This window comes from Vollenhovia emeryi, unplaced genomic scaffold (assembly GCF_000949405.1).
Source record: "Vollenhovia emeryi isolate VEMERY1.0 unplaced genomic scaffold, V.emery_V1.0 DF939138.1, whole genome shotgun sequence".
Taxonomy (NCBI): domain Eukaryota; kingdom Metazoa; phylum Arthropoda; class Insecta; order Hymenoptera; family Formicidae; genus Vollenhovia; species Vollenhovia emeryi.
The window spans coordinates 1419806-1436546 of NW_011967228.1; the positions used below are offsets into that span (position 1 = coordinate 1419806).

The 16741-nt window shown below is 39.8% G+C and overlaps 1 non-coding gene across 1 annotated transcript; it reads left to right on the forward strand.

The window, feature by feature from the left end:
- The first annotated feature begins 14922 nt into the window (after positions 1-14922).
- Trnan-guu lies at positions 14923-14996 on the forward strand. The gene has a single exon. It is a non-coding gene; the product is annotated as a tRNA-Asn (tRNA).
- Positions 14997-16741: the final 1745 nt, after the last annotated feature.

A 16741-nucleotide genomic window follows, 5' to 3' on the forward strand; every position in this document is an offset into this window, starting at 1 on the left:
TCTCTCGAGTCGAGGCGCAATCCTGGATATCAGCCATGACAAGTCCCCTCGCGTAGACTTTCCCTGAGAAAGAATTGCGAGTGGTTTAGACGGGCCGATAATATCGCCGGATGATTTAATTCAATCCACTGTCCACGCGGATGTTTCTTCTAATCTTATCTCCGATGTTTGAAGTTCCAGTCAGATACGTCAACGGGATACCAACGCGTAACAAGTTATGTAAAGCGGGATAAACGATACCGCGACGAGCCACCCGAGCAAATCGAACAACATTATCGCGGAAAAGCGATTTATTCATCTTATTTTCTTGCGGAAATCTTTACCACGCCAACTTTTAAACGGAATTACCGGAGGATATTGGTGTACAAGCGGAAAATGAAGGTAGATCGATGGCTTCTTCAGCGTTTAAATGGTCTTCGAGATAGAAAGCGATCATTAAAGATCAATCTGAAGTCGATTTATAATATTTATCCGGGTAAGTTTCATTAGCAATTTAGAAACGCTTTCCGCAATATCTTTTCTTCAGTTTATAATTACGTGGATTTCAATACGTAGTTATTGGTTTACCATGAAATTATTACGCATTACATAAATGCAGGGTTGGGTAGTGTCCAATTAAAAAGATAAAAGTTAAATTAAAAAGTTAAATCATTCTAACTTAGTATTAACTTTTAACTTAATTTAGTTACATTTTATTGGTAACTTTTAACTTTTAATTTACCTTTCTTAAAATTAGCCATGACATAAGCAAAGGCGTCGCGAGACGCCGCACGTCTCTCTGTCTACATCGGCAGTTCCTGTGTTCCAAAATTCACTCCCAGCGCTACAAAGTTATAGTATACATTACATGCACTATAGATCTTGAGCGCTGGCAGTGAATTTTGGAACACAGCCATTATATGAGAAAATGTAACTTTAAACTTTTTAATTTCTTTTTACTATTAACTCAACTTTTAACTCAATTAATTTCATCATGGGTTAACTTGCATCTTAACTAAGTTAAATTTTCAAAGCTGTTAACTTTAACTTAATTAAAAAAAAAAGGTAACTCACCCAACCCTGCGTAAATGTAATTATTATGCATATTTTCTGCGCGATTCGGTCAGCGTGTAAAATACGGAATAAGAAAAATGGGAGGAGAGAAATCCGCCATCGATGTCTAACGCGTTGTTTTATGAATTCCATCTGAAACTAGACAACCGATACCACCCGTTCCAGGTTCTCGGACACAATGTTAACAAAACAGAAAACAACAGGTACGCTTATGGTAGTGACCGCAAGAAACTCGTACTCGTGGCCATACCGCTCGTATCGCGTCCATGCGTCTTCCGCGTCGCTGCGCGATTGATGATGGCCATTACTATTAGAAAACGGTGTAGCCGCTATAAAGTAGACATTAAATACTTTGTACGTGTACTTTACGCAGGTCTCACAATCCGAAGGACTTCGGTCTTAAATCGCACGATTTCCACGCAACGCGTTAACAAGGTTTTACGTACACGTCGAGCCTCGGTAATTAAAAGCGCGTTTCTTAACCATCGATCCTAAAACTTGACAACGGGAAAGTCCCTTTATTCGCACAACGTTTCGACCATGTGTTTTGGCCCTTTTCAAGTGCACTCTACAGATTCTAGTCTGCGTGTGGCATATGTGGTCAAATACCACTAGGCCCACTGGGAGGGCCCATTTCTCTCCAAACCCTATGGCCGAAATATGCGAATAAAGAAAGTTTTTGGCCCTTTTCACGTACAATTTACAGATACTCGTCGGTGTGTGGCATGCGATCAAATAACGTAACTGCTCACTGGACAGAAGCGGACCCCCTAGTGGATCCAGTGGGTCTGTAGATATTTCGCTTGAAAAGGATCAAAACCCATGGCCGAACCCGAAATGCGACTAAGGGAAGTTTCCTGTTGCCAGTTGTGTCGGATTATTCAATCTATTTGTTAAATACTGGCGATTCAATATTTCCAAATTTTCCTAAAAATTGAGCAAGCAATTAAAACGCGCGCAATCACTGCCCTTCAATCGGCAAAATATTAATGTATGCCTGATATCTGTCAGTTTTCTGATAAAACACAGGCAAGTCGATATCAAATAATAATATACGATATTTCTACGATTTATATAAATAAATCGACCGATGTAAGTGCTGTATCTGGAGGAAACAGATTAGAATGTTCCTTCGTTATACTATTTTCTCACGAAAATAATTTCTACCGTTTTCTTCAATCTTGTTTCGGTACGTTTTATTAAATTCTCGGCGAATGGAAAATTTCTATTAAAAGCACGAGTAAGATACTTAATAATTATCTTTTCATTTTCCCTATAATTATCGTCGCGGATGCCAACGTGTGTGGCGTGCTAAATCGCGACGGGTTTAAATGAAGCACGGATGTGCCCCGCACGATCGATTCGCGTCGATCTTCGGCGCTAATGAGACATCCTCCTGACAGTAATCGCGGCGCGATTTCTTGATGATTATAAATTGACACGTCGCGTCGCATCTTCGCGTAAGAGCGTCAAACGGGAGAGGAGCGTCGTACGCGGCCTCGAGACTAGTTTGCCTGCAAATAAGGGTACGCCGCGTAAAGCCGCGCGATTACCACCGCGATAAAATATACGTTTGCGTATAACCAAGTACGCACCGTCCACTTGAACGTAACGAATGGCTAATGTTGTCCGCGAATGTTATTAATTGCGAGTAGTGCTTGGCGCGGGTATATATTTGTCATCATTAGTGGGTGCGAGGTGTATATATATTTGTATATGCGGCACATAATCCGAATCATATATGAAACCGCTGCATTAAAGGTGTCAAGTCTACTTATCGTTTCTCAGCGTCACCCAGCCACATCGAGCGAGATAAATTCTGGTTCGTCGAGACGACCGCGAGCGCGTACGACGTCGTTGTGTCTGATTTAATAATTAGTTAAGTTAATTTCTCCTTACATCTCTCTCTCTCGTCATAAGAGTGCTAAAGTCGCAGCTATACACGAGTCGAAATGTTGGTACTATTTTGACACTTTTAAGAATAATCTACACCTACTTAGCTGATCTATACACCTACATAGACCAGCAATAACCTACTTTGACGACATATTTTTTTACTCCTCCCTTGAATCTTTAATTCTAAAAATGTACTTTAGCCCCCACTTAAAAGGACCTACTTTAATGCTAAAAATTGGTAAAAGTAGAAACTTCCGACGTTATCAGTTTTTAAGTGGGAGTCAATTTTGTACTCGCAGTTCGACCTCTTTTACTGTCTTAGGTCTATATAATAGAATTAAAGGTTCAACACAGGGCCAAAATTTCGACTCAGGTAAGTAGCAACACCGCGCAAGCATCAGTAACTTTGTTATTCGAAAGAAAAAAAAACTAGTGATTCAGTTTCATGTAATGTATTGTTTTAAATATGGAGAAAAGTTCTCTAATGTGAGATAGTAGACTTTCAACGTCCAAATTCAATTACAAGTCTTTCGCAACGATTACACGATCTAACTAGGCAAAGAGATCGTTTCATTATATATCTCTTTCATTGAATATAAGTAAGTCAACTGATCAATAAGCATTACGCGGAAATAAAGTTTTCATTTATTATGTCTTCGCAAGTAAATTCTCGTGTATTCACGCCTTGTCATTTAATTCCAATTGTTAGCCACACTTGAATAAGCTGGATGAAATAGTAAGACGATTACCACGTTAGTAATAAGCTGGCCGTACACTTGAGAAGATAATTTGTAATTAGCGAGGGGCAGAGATGTCCGCGTAAAATCAGGAAGCGATTTTAGGGAAGGATAATAAATCACGCAAGGTATCTTACGCTTTATAAAATGTCGGAGTGTGTCGCAGTTACCAAGGATTAATGTGCGGATTTCGTGCTTCTCGAAGGGAACAACAATGGTTCGCGCGGCGATGCGCGAACGAGAACGAGAATGAAATCATCTTTTTGCGAGCATCGCGCGCGTTGCATTATAAATCATAGCTCGCGGGCGCATACGCGGCGTGCCCGCGTGATCGCGCGCGTTTGAGAAGGGAACGGGCTGGCGGCGCGGTTACCGCGGTAAAAGTGACGATATAATTTTAGCCGAGCATTAGAAAGTGAATTACGAAAACGTCCGCGGCTCGTAAAAGGGTCCGGCGCTTATTACGTTTAGCGCGGGTTAATTTTACGCGCCTTAGCGCCTCGGCGTGGAAAAAAAAGGGGGAAGAGCGACGCGATTGCGATTGCGGCGCAAACGGGTTTCCAAACGCACTCGCTGTGGAAAGTCCGATTTTTACGGACGTGAGAACGTAATGAGGCACTAATTTAATTATCGGGGATTGATGACACTAAAGTACCTTTTATTGGTCTCGTAACGTTAAATATCTCGCACTAACTGTTACGAGTGGCAATTAAAGCCATTACGCCAATTATAGTAATTACGACGAAATCATATAGTTTCCGGATGGTTGGAGAGCCTTGCAAAAATCGAACTCGCAATTTTTCACATGCTCACGTTATTTCCCATCGGCTCGCGGAGCTACCGCTCATTCTTGATGAATCGTAAAGCGATCCGTTTGAAAAATATAATTATCCATTCAGTAATGTCGAGAATTTCAACAATTATTTGTATTATCTAATTACGTAATTCCGATTGGCCGAACAGACATTCGCAACGACATAATGAAAAATACTTCTTCAAAACGATCAACCCTTCGTCTTGCTCTCTTTATAATATAAGGTTTTAAAAATATAATTGTCCATTTAGCAATGCCGAGAATGGATTATTTATATTATCTAACTACGTAATTCCGATTATCCGAACGAACGTTCGCAACGATATCATGAAAAATATTTCGTCAAAACGATCAATCCTCCGTCTTGCTCTCTTTATAATTTAATTACTCCTCGCGGCTGCCACTGCTTTGTCATTATCATTTGGTTCAGGCAGCTAGACTCGGGTGAGACAACGGGTCTATTTGCAGAGGAGGCAGACACGCATAATAGTATTTGCGTGACGCAGCATCGCGGAAATTGTATGCCATTGCAGCTGTCATATCTCGCGATCTTTACGATACGATTCGATGCAGATTAACAATCTTATAAAATGTTGCAAAGCGGAATTACAAGTGCACATAAATGCACGCGTAATGAATCGCTGAGCTACTTGATTAAAGACAGCGGCGATTTAACCGTAGATAACATATTGACTGTAAAGCCTCGCACATTCGTACCCATACTAATCATGTGGCATTAGAGGGAATATAATTATAGATATATTCCCGGAGAGCAATGTGTGATTTGCAACATGTGGATACTCATTTGATCTTTTCGCACGGGCATCGATAAGTTGCGTTCGTTGCATTTGGATTACTTTCTCTAATAGTATACGCGTATACAATATTCAATGACGACTGCTTCTTGCGGTGTCGTTACGTTGATGCACTGTTAGATATAATTTCATAAATTCGTTTATGAACGAAGGAGACACTTGCTCGAGTAAAATTGAAGATTTTGACTTCAGAGCTTCTTAATCCTTAGGGCCTGAGCGGAATGTCTTGTATTCTTAAGACACAAAAGAGTTATTGTGTGTCACTTTAATAAGACAAAGGTTTGAAACATAAAATATTGTGTTACGAGCACAAGACAACACCATTCGCAGGTCCTTACGCTCCTTAAATTTTTAATTAACCCTAAAAACAGGTACGTAAATCTGACAGACTCCCCAATCGTATTTCCGGTTCAATTGTTCCAAAAAGTTGTTCCATAAATTTATATTTATAACAATTTTCAATTGATATTTGTAAAAGTAAAAACTCTAATGGAAACAAGTAGCTAGGCGGAAATCCGTTCATGTTTGAAAAAGTTATAAGTATTTGAAATGAGGCTCTGTGGGACTCGTGCGCGTGTTAGCTGAAGTTTCTTAACGTGCGTGTTACAGGGGTTAATAATTAGAAATAAATAATAAGTTTGTTAGCTCATAATGAGTTGCGTGCGATGTAATACTGACTAATGATACAATCAGCGTTAATGGTTTTCGTCTCAATGTCCTGGCAAAAAAAAAGAGAAAAATAAAACATTGCGGAAAGAGTGACTTGACGTCGCCGTTTAATATCTCAGCGCAGCATCGTGCGGTTCGATGACGGAAAACGTTGCTACGACATGCCTCGTGACAAGCAAATAAGTAATTTATTGCGCACAGCTACCGACTAGTACCCGCGAGTAGATGGTGAATTCCTACCGGCTACCGACCGGCGACCCCTATCTACGGTCTCGAAACGGCTTTTCAGGTTTAGGAGCTAGCTCGTGTCACGTTTCCCACGGCGGCCGGTGATGCAGTGCCAGTTGCGGTGTATACATACGCATACGCAAGAAACTCCGCCGTAAAATGCGCCTCACGCATTTCGCGGCTCTCGAGAGCGCACCGGGGGAGTTGAGGGGGGGTATCGATATTTTTACACCGCGCGGCAGGGTCATTATTGCTCGTCCACGATATTAAGTTTGCATAACGCCCCGGCTATTAACGGCTACCGTTCGCAATTAGTGCCGACGTGTGTTGGACTATAACGCACACTTTCGTATTTAAAAGTTTGCGAAATATCGTACGACTAGAGTAACAGGGTTAAAGTAGTTACGTATGGGTATGTAACTTCTCCGAGCAGCGCCGATGTTACGTCAATATTATATTATTTAAAAAGCACAGTGAAAAAATATACGTCGTAAGGTACATTGTATAAGAAATTTGTGCGTGAAATAAAATTACAGCGTTGACTGTCTGACAATAAATTATTTTGTATCATAAAAGACGGTTTTGTATTATCTTATAATACGTAGAATAATTTTTGCATAAAATTAAAGCGCTGACCGGCAATCATTTCTTTGACACTCGGTTTTGCATTACAGAGTAAAAGCTGGGGACATTCTTATTTCATGATATGTCAAGCGAATGTTCTTTAACTGTTTGATGATTTTAGCAACTAAATGATTATTAAATTATAACAATCGTTAAACTGCAAAGGGTACAAAATCATTAATTGACCGCGCGTTTCTCAGCGGAAAGTCATCGAAGTGCGTGACTGGGAGACGAAGTCGAGTTTTTGCGAAGCGAGCCGCGCGTGTCTTCGGGATCAATCAGAACTATTATTGAGCCATCGTGTACGGTATAAGGCATTCGCGGTGAATCGCAAAACGGCGATAGATGATAATTAAATCGGCGATGATATCACCGGCGTTGCGGTAGCCCAAGGTCGCTCAACAAATTCAATTGCACAATTATCTGGGAAATCAGTTCGCCGGCGCGACCGCGCCGGTGTAGAAAGGTATGCCACCGTGCCCGATTATTACCTTTACCTTATCCAGTTACTTCGAAGGCCTCAAGGTTACGAGAACGTTGCACCTAGTCGACGATTTCCCAGGCGTGCGCGCACGCTCTGAGCGCGGCAGAAAAATTCAGATATACATGCACGATGATAAATATCGCGAGAGGCAAGGAAGCATCGGGGAACGATCGTCCCGGAAACCATATTTAGAGGGGAGCTGGAAGGGAAATCGTAAAACCGAGCTACTAATTTCTACGGAGGATCACCCAGGAAGCGATCGCGCCAAGCACTTGCGGGTCCACGAGAGATATAAATGCGGCGCGTCTCTCTCTCCGTTCGATTGCGTAAACGCGTTGTGCACGTACGTACTCCACGCGTGTACTCGTAAAAGAGACACTCCTGGAATCACGTTCCTCGTAATCGTCCTAATGTCCATTTCTACCAACGCGAATCAACCTTAATCTCGGTTCAACTTTCTTTCTAGTTCTAGAGCCCGGTCTCACCAACGTCGCTCAACTTTAAGCTTAGCTTAATTCGTCCTTTATCTCTTTTCAACTTACCTTAGAAAGAAACAAACCTGAATTAAACTGAGATCAAAGGGCCTTAGGCCTGGTTTCACCAAACGTCGCTCAACTTTAATCTTGATTTAATTCACGTCTGTCTCTTTCTACAGTAACAGTTGGAAAGAGACAAAGAACGCGATAAGCTTAAAGTTAAACAACGTTGGTGAAACCCGGGCCTAAGGGCCGGGCAGAAATATGGAAAGTAAATTAAATCGAGATTAAAATTAAACCACATTGGTAGAGCTGGACATACATATGTGCCATTGGCGAAATATCCACGCGACGGTCGCGGCGGATAATCGCGCGCGCGATTGTTGCCTCGCGACCATTGTCTCGCGACGTCGTGGCGCAGATAAGACAATATTTTATCGGTCGATCACGGCGGGACCAAGGCCGGCTTTCCCGCACGCACGCGCGTATGCAGGAGGAAACGGGACACGCGGGCCCATCAGGCCCAATAATCAGGCCGCGACGTTAGCATCGCGGGCGATTCACGACTTTTTCCCGGATTTCCCACGCTCGGACGACTCCGCGCTTCGACCACGACCGTGCCCGGCAATTACGCGATATCAATTATCATTCGCGCTGCTATTAATGAATTAGAAGCGCCTAACGCTGGTCTCACGTTCGCGCATGAATCTTCGGGGGGGGAGACGTCGGGTGTCAGGATCTATCCGCGAGCGAGCCGTATATCCCGCGGATTTTATCACCCTGTCGGACGTATCGATGAAAAACGCCCGTCTTTTCCCGGCTTCGCTTTAATAAACATCGCCCGCGGTGGGCACGCTCGCCGCCGCGCCGAGAAATTGTTAATGTCATCGTGCACCGCAATGATATAATTACCGCGTTGTGATATACGAATCTGACGATTGCCTCCACGGGCTTGACGCTAGTCGGGTGTCTCGTCCTTTCGAATGTCGACGCCGAGACGCGAGTTTTCGCAAACGCAGACTATTTCTGCACAGGAATATCTAACGGATTATTGGACGGATCTGGGTCGATGTTCGTAGTCGGATCTCATATTTAAGATCTGTCTTAAGAGCGTCTTTAGATATTTCGTAGCTAATAAACTATTTCGTGCGGCATCTTTAGATAAATTCAAGACGGTTTTCAACATAAGATCTGAGTACCGGCCTTAAAGAAAGCAAGAATCTCGATAAGAGCAAAGAGGCACAAGAGTTTGACAAATCATTACGTTTTTTCGCGATTCACGTAATGTAATTTCTCGGAAGAGATGGAACACGTACTTTATGATGATATATGTAATCGCCGGTTGTAATATCATTGGATACGTTTATTAGCGCAAAGGGGATTTTATTCTTACCGACGTCTGTGAACGGACGGGACATCTCGCAATCATGGGACAGTCGAGAGTTCGGCCACTCTCGCGTTTCTTCTTGCGGAGTGGAGCTCGTATCCGCGCGATGCAATATCGTTTTATTGTAGCAGTAAACGCTAATCGCGGTACTTATTTACCTATTTGATGATTCTATCCGGCGAAAGTATAATACATTTGCCACCATTATGGGGGACACCGCACTAAACTTATCCGCCGTTAAATGTAGGCGCGCTCGCGGGTTTATCTTGCCGATCGCCCCTTAGCGATAATTAGCTCCTTAATGCGCCTCTCGCAGACGTGCCCTATCAAATTCCGCACGTAACTGCACAATAAATTCACGTGTTTTATTCGCGGAAACGCGCCGCGCTCTGAACAGAAAATTTCGACTGCCCAAACTGTCTGTTGAACCCAAGATATTGTAACTTCTTGAAGCAACAATTCCTCTAAAAGTTATTCTTCGTTTGAAATCAAATTCGACCCGTCCCAACCCTTCAGAGCATCGAACACTTCATCTTTGAATACTCTGGGGGAAAAAAGACAGGGCCCACAATGAGTAATCGACTTATTTAGATTGTTCGTAACTCCACTCTGGGCAAAATTTTGACAGTTCTTTTGTAGTTAACTTAACATTTCGGTTAGTGCCTCTTAAGTGAAAATTATCTTTGCGTTATTGAATATCGACAGAACTAATTGAGAGAATTGATTAGTATTACCTACTTAAAAATCTTGGATATAGGTGGAATAGCTAATTGCGATTTTCAGCTACGCGGGGTAAAATTCGTAAAAGATTCGAGTGTTACGAACAATCCAAATAATTTGATTACTAATTGCGGGCCCCAAAATAGCTGTTGCTGTCTCTTTTCCCCCAGAGTACAGGGAATTAGATGACTAATTAATTATGGAAAATAAAATTGTATTATTTTTGCACGACGGTCAAACTTTCGGGAATATTCCCTGTTGAAATTAGGCTTGCCGTCGTTCGTTCCTTCGTTTAAAGCTGTTTTCTTGAGTCGATTAGCCTAATTCAAACGAACGCTTCTTCGCGATGCAGTTCCTCAATTTGCGCGGTGGACGCGACCATGCAATGAAATCGCTCAATCTAGCCTACCCAACCCGTTTTTAACGAGATATTTCCGTATTGTCGCGCGCGCTCGCACACGCGAAAGCGCGCCTCGGTTATGCCCCCGTGCAGTCGTGTCAGCGCTAAATGGACCATCAGGGTCACCATAAATCCCGGGGCTATCAGATCAGAGGCCGCAGCACAGACTTGACTGTCCCAGATATAACGACGGACCACCGCCCGGCATAATGGAAGAGCTCTCTGTCGACGCGCGAGAGATACGTTCCAGATGGGATCTGCGCGCGCGAACCTGTTCGCGAGAACACGCGGTCTCCACCTGACTTCGTCATTAACCCTTTCGCTTTGTCCCCGGCGAAATGATACGAAACGTCATACATGTAAATCACGTTTTGCGCTCAGATTCTGAAGCTCGCTTCTAATTAAATCGTGTATTGCTGAAACATCCTAAGTCACTTTTTGTAAATTTTCAGGAGACGAAGAAAACTATTCACGTCTGTTCGCAGCAATGTTTTTCGAAAAGAGTGCAACACTTAATTGACAATGACACATTTTATTTTACACAGGAAAGCAAGTAACATAATGTTGGTAAGTTTTTAAAAATTAATTTTTAGCACTAAACGATGCAAGTTGACCCAAATTGCAACGTGAGCGACAAAACTCAAAAGTGTCCAAAAGTGACTTAGAGTGTTTCAACAATAAACGATTCAATTATGCTATATGTATGTCGAGACTTTATTTGTCAAATAATTTAATAATAGAACTTGGACATATACCATCATATATTCCAATAGCTATTTTACAATTTCAATACCGAGATATTTTCGAGCAATTTGCCATTTCGAGGAATTTAACATTTCAGTGTTAATTTTATACACTGTACTAATTTTATTAGTTTTACAAATAATAAAATGTCCGGCGCAAATAATAAATATTCTATAGGTAATGAAATTTGTCTAAAGAGGTATCATATTAATAGAGAATCATTTTTCAAACTATGTATAGCTTCCGAAAGTCAGATTTTAATTAGCGAGTTTGTTACACTTTTAAAATACCGCGAGATTAAATGTATTTTTAAAAGCGGGATATGTTAATCTCTTAGTGTGTTTATGGCATCTTAATTCGAGAAATGAAACTTTAAGCGTTTTGTTTTTCTAAATAAAACAATTTGGAAACGTGAAAATTGGAGCAAAGTTTTTCTCGGTTAATCAACTTTCCAACACGCGTTTATCGTCACAATTAAACGGTGATTTTCGAATCGGTAGCGATAAGTCGCGCATCTCCGCCGCAAAATCTGTTGAGAAGCGTGGCGCGTCTGGAACGAGTAAAGAGCCAAAGAACATTGTTAATTACACAGTCGTGCCGATATCGATGCCAGCTACCGGAGGCGAAGTAACTGGGCCGCACGGCCGCCAAAGATGGCATCGTGCACACTAACGAGTAACAAGTGGCGTGACGTTTCAGTTAGGCTTTACTTCGCCCAGGGACTGGCAAGGAGGCAGATATCAGTATGCCACGACGAACTACCTATCGCCTCGCCTGGCCGAAGGCTAATTAACGCGGAGATTCATTATCGACACCTAGCCGCTCGTCTGACTACTGTCTTAATTTAAACAAGTCCCTTGGTGCTTTCATAATTTGTTGCTGCGATTGCAGCGTAAATTAATAATTTATAATTGGCACGCAAAGTGTTATTCCGCGACCTTCCAGAAGAATAACGCGTTCCACGCATTTCTATAAATGGCAAACGTGGAGAACAATATTTTTTTTTATATTAGAATTTACGATGAACGATTGTTCCAACATTGAGACGCCAGTTCGCAACGTAGAGTTTTAAGCAATTCTGAATTAAAAGAGTTTTCGAGGTGAATTAAATGGCGAACGAGTTAATTATCTCACAATATGTAATAATTTTCAGATTAAACGAACTTGTAAAGTGAAGTTCGAGCTTAATTATGCCTTGTCTTGTCCAGATGGACCTTCATAATTGTTCATTTTCAATGTTACACGTGCTTGCAGTAAGGTTCAAAATTTAGACTTTCAAACTCCAACAAACTCTATTTAAAATTTAATGGATAAATCAACAATCAGTCAATTATGCCATATGTCTTGTCCGGATGGACAACTGCGAAGGTCCATCTGCGAAGGACCTCTGTAATTTTGGCAAAACAAATCCATGCAGGATTTCTTCGGAATTTACTTAATACTTAATGCTTTACTCAATACGTGAGAGGTGCGCTTTGCGTCCAAGTTGTACTTCTCGTTCCGATTCGAAAGTACGAATTAGAATCATCGCGTGCGTCGAATCAATACCGCAAATACGTAGCTCCCTTTCACGGTAACTTTCAAGTGCTAATATCACTGGCATCATTACTCCAATGTACACAATGACGCTTTCGCTATGCAAAGTAGAAATTTGTACGAGGCGTAAGTAGCAATTGACTACCTGCGATCGGCTGCGCGTGCTTTGCATACAGCGCATACACGAGTGCCCCGCGTCGAGTTAGTTACGCTTAAATGCAAATTGATGTTTTAATCGATCGTTTGGTGCCTCGCGACTACACGTACAATAGGCTTATCCACTTCGATTTATCGACGCCGAATATCTTAAGAAATGACGTTTCTTTTCGCAGATCTTCCCACGAGTTGTATCGAAAAACTTGCTCTGCTTAATCTTTGCTCTCAAGCAGAAGGATATATTTTTTATTTTAATCGACAGGATAAGTTAACGTTAAGGTACATTGTATTGTATACAAAAATTAAATTTTTCCTATACATGTCACTGTTTTCTATTGCATTTTTATGTCTAATATATAGGATGGGTTTGATACTACCCATACCTCATATAACAATGGTGTCATCATGTCGCCCGTCGAATTATGGGAATTGCTCTCAGCGTGAATTTAGAATTAAAATATAACAGTACTAGCAGGTGGACGTTTATTGGAATTGACGATATGCCCCGGAGCTGATCATCGAACACGTCACAGTACATTTGGCTCGATCGTGACTGCTATTCAAGCGGTAGTAATATTCAACTCTCGTAGTTTTGTTTGTGTGAAATCAGAAGGGACAGGAGTCGATCCATTCCCAAGCAGAAAAGAATGAAAACAGGAACATGACTTGACTTACAACTTGAAATATTAGAAAGTATAATATTGAACACATATTATACTTTATACAATTACACATTTAGTTATTGATAATTATGTTAAATAATGCTATTGCATAATTTATTAAGTCCTGCATAATTTATTAAATCCAGTAGCTTTTATATTTTTATATTCCTTTTGTTATTATTTAATAAATTATGTTGCGGCGATATTTTCTATTCTTATTTTTTCATTATATTTTCTTCAATGCTTTATATACATTCTTTATAATTAACAATTATCTATTTATTATATACATAATGTAATAAAGTCACTTGAACAATGCAAAACAAATTTGTAATAGTTTATCGTATATAGTTTACCTTATATACGTAAGTAAATGAAAATTTTAGATATTTTAATATTTATTTTGATCAGAATATTCCATGATTAATTGTTACCAAAATTATACTTTTAGCTCACTATTGTCTTTAATTATTATATTAAAAGGAGATCGTTAGTGTGATAAATTTTTCACATCTGTTTCAATCTTCTGTTAACAGGTGAAATTAGAAATCTCTAATAATACTTTATGCAACATTGCAAAAAATATACTGATATAAAATAAGTTATTCCGCAAAGTATAGAGCCCGTCGAGCAAAGATGCGCCGATTGTTGCCTACTCAGGGGCTTTGTTCCAACACAAGACAGAACTTTCATTAATATTGCGTAATAAGAATAAAAATCAAAATAAGAGAAATAAAAAAGAAGAATAGAAAAAAGAAAGGAAGGAGAAAGAGAAAAAGAATTAATAGAAAAATAATTCATCTAACTACTACATTGCTCGCCTGTCATAAAGTATCCCTTAGCGCACGTAATTTCAATTGATCTCATGCCATTTTATAAGTAATTTTTCCAGAAGATATGAAAAGAAACCTATTTTGTGCGTCTTTAAATCCAGAAACATATCTTCTAATCTTCAGACACACATCTAAGATTTAGACACCCCTATTCTATAATATTCTAATATCTTCTAATAAATATCTTCGGGAACGTAGACACTAATTGTAAGACACGCTGCTCAATAACTTTTTGGCGAGAAAAATAACGAGCGGGGCTTCGATAAGAAAAAAGTGTACAAACCAGCGTTTAATTTTTTATATGAAGACATCTGGTCCATACGAGATAATTACCTAATTCGATAGATTAAACGAATTGTTGATAAATATTTTTTAACTCAAATATATTCACACATAAGTTTTTAAAAGAAGAGAAAGGCTTTTAGGAATTTTTCGCTCCTGTAGATATAACAAATGCAAGAAAAATGCATATACGGTTGAAAAAAAATGTTAGTGTTTTTGCAATAAAGTGATTTTCTAGAATGGCGATGGACAAATAATATCAACTTTGCGAAAAATACAATAAACAATCGCAAATGTTCTTACACGTATAGAGACGATGGATGAATGGGTTAGCGAGTTAATGTTTTTAATGAAGCACAGTCTGCCGTTCCTTATCTCCGAGACAACGGTGACCTAGAATTCATATGCCTCCGTGGCGCAATCGGCTAGCGCGTTCGGCTGTTAACCGAAAGGTTGGTGGTTCGAGCCCACCCGGGGGCGTTTTTTTGCACTAAATTTTATCGCGAGGTACGCACGATTGGAAAAAGTCAATGACCACGATCGTTCGTAGCGCCAGTTTTCACGTAAGTAAATATTTTTTCGATATTGATTGCGACGCGGCTTTTACGATTGCCGTAGCCGAAGAGTCAACGATGATTCAGTCGCAAAATAATGAACCGTAAGGCAGATTTTTTTTTTAGTTTTCAGACAATCCTGTCACGCCGTTCGATATAGTTTAATTATAAGTTTGTTCAGAATAGGTGTATAATGCCTCACTTTTAGATTTGAATTAAATTTTTATCCGATAAAAACAGACCAACTTATAGAGGCCCTCCACCACCCCCGCCGAATTTTTATCGGCGGTCCTCTTTTTTTTACAATTTGATTTCTTACATTTTTATTATTTATTTCATTTTCCTTATAACTTACTTTACAATACACTTATAATATAATATAATAAAAGAAATAATGACATTTTAAATTTAAAAACAAAATATTTGAACAATACCTACAATATTTCTCTCGACGTTATATATGAAATATTCGGTGTACTTACAATAACACGAAATTCTTTTTACGTTATCTAATATTTGTTATCTAATATTTTAAATTATCGAATTATGTCCCCCTATCCCTGACTATTCGAATCTCTACCTACCCGTATTCCGATCTATAGACCTACTTATCCAATTTCTACCTACCCGTGTTTCAACATAATGAACCTACAAATCTTTAATTAACCGCGACGCGATTTTCTAGGGGTTTGACTTGGAGTTTAACGCGTCCGCGGGATTTAATAGGGGTTTCACTCTCGCACATATGCGAGAATGTATGTATATAGAAGCATAACCCACCCAAATTGTAACAAAAGAAATCGAAGTATACTTCGTAGAGCACCTTACTTAGGTACTCCATCAGAGTGGCCAATATTGACCACTTACCTCGTCGTATTTAGTCCTTCGTTGGGCCAGATTGGACATACCTTTCGTTGCTCCCGGCCATACAATCTGATCATTTTGACCAGAGATCAGAAAGGAAGAAAACTCCTTCCATAGTCGGTTATCGTCACCGACAAATATTTCGTACGGTTCGAATATACGAGTGTCGATCGTATCGCAAAATGCATGACCACGAGAGGTTAATCAAAGAAGAATATTAATTCAAAAAACTTTACTGTATATACGAATCAAGTTTATTTTTACTTCCGCTATTTGTTCAAAAATATTGATTATCTCTTCGTAACTTTATCTTTGAATTCGAAATTCACGTAGATATAGAAAAAAATTTACTTCGCGTTAGAGTGATTTTAATCATATTCCTCGATAAATTTAAATTTATAATATGGATAAAATTTAATAATTAATTAATAATTAATTGAAAATTTTGCCTGAAAAACCGATCGCGAAGATGCGTGTAATTGTGCATGTTGTTCATGCAATACGCATCTTGACAATACATATTATATATCAAATCAAATATAGAAAATATGAAAAATAAATGGATAGGTTACAAAAGATTTGCTCGACAAATACAGCAAGACTACATTTGCTAAGCCATATTTTGTGTAATTTTTGCAACAACTCAAGATGGAAAGTGAATTCAACATATCGTAATACGAGCAATAGAGTTTCATCAGATTAAAAGAGTGTAAAAGAAAATTAAAGGCCCTGCTGCAGAAAAGAATGAATCCCAGATCTTCCGGATTACCTCCGATAGCGGTCATTTCGGCAGGGAGTTAACGACGA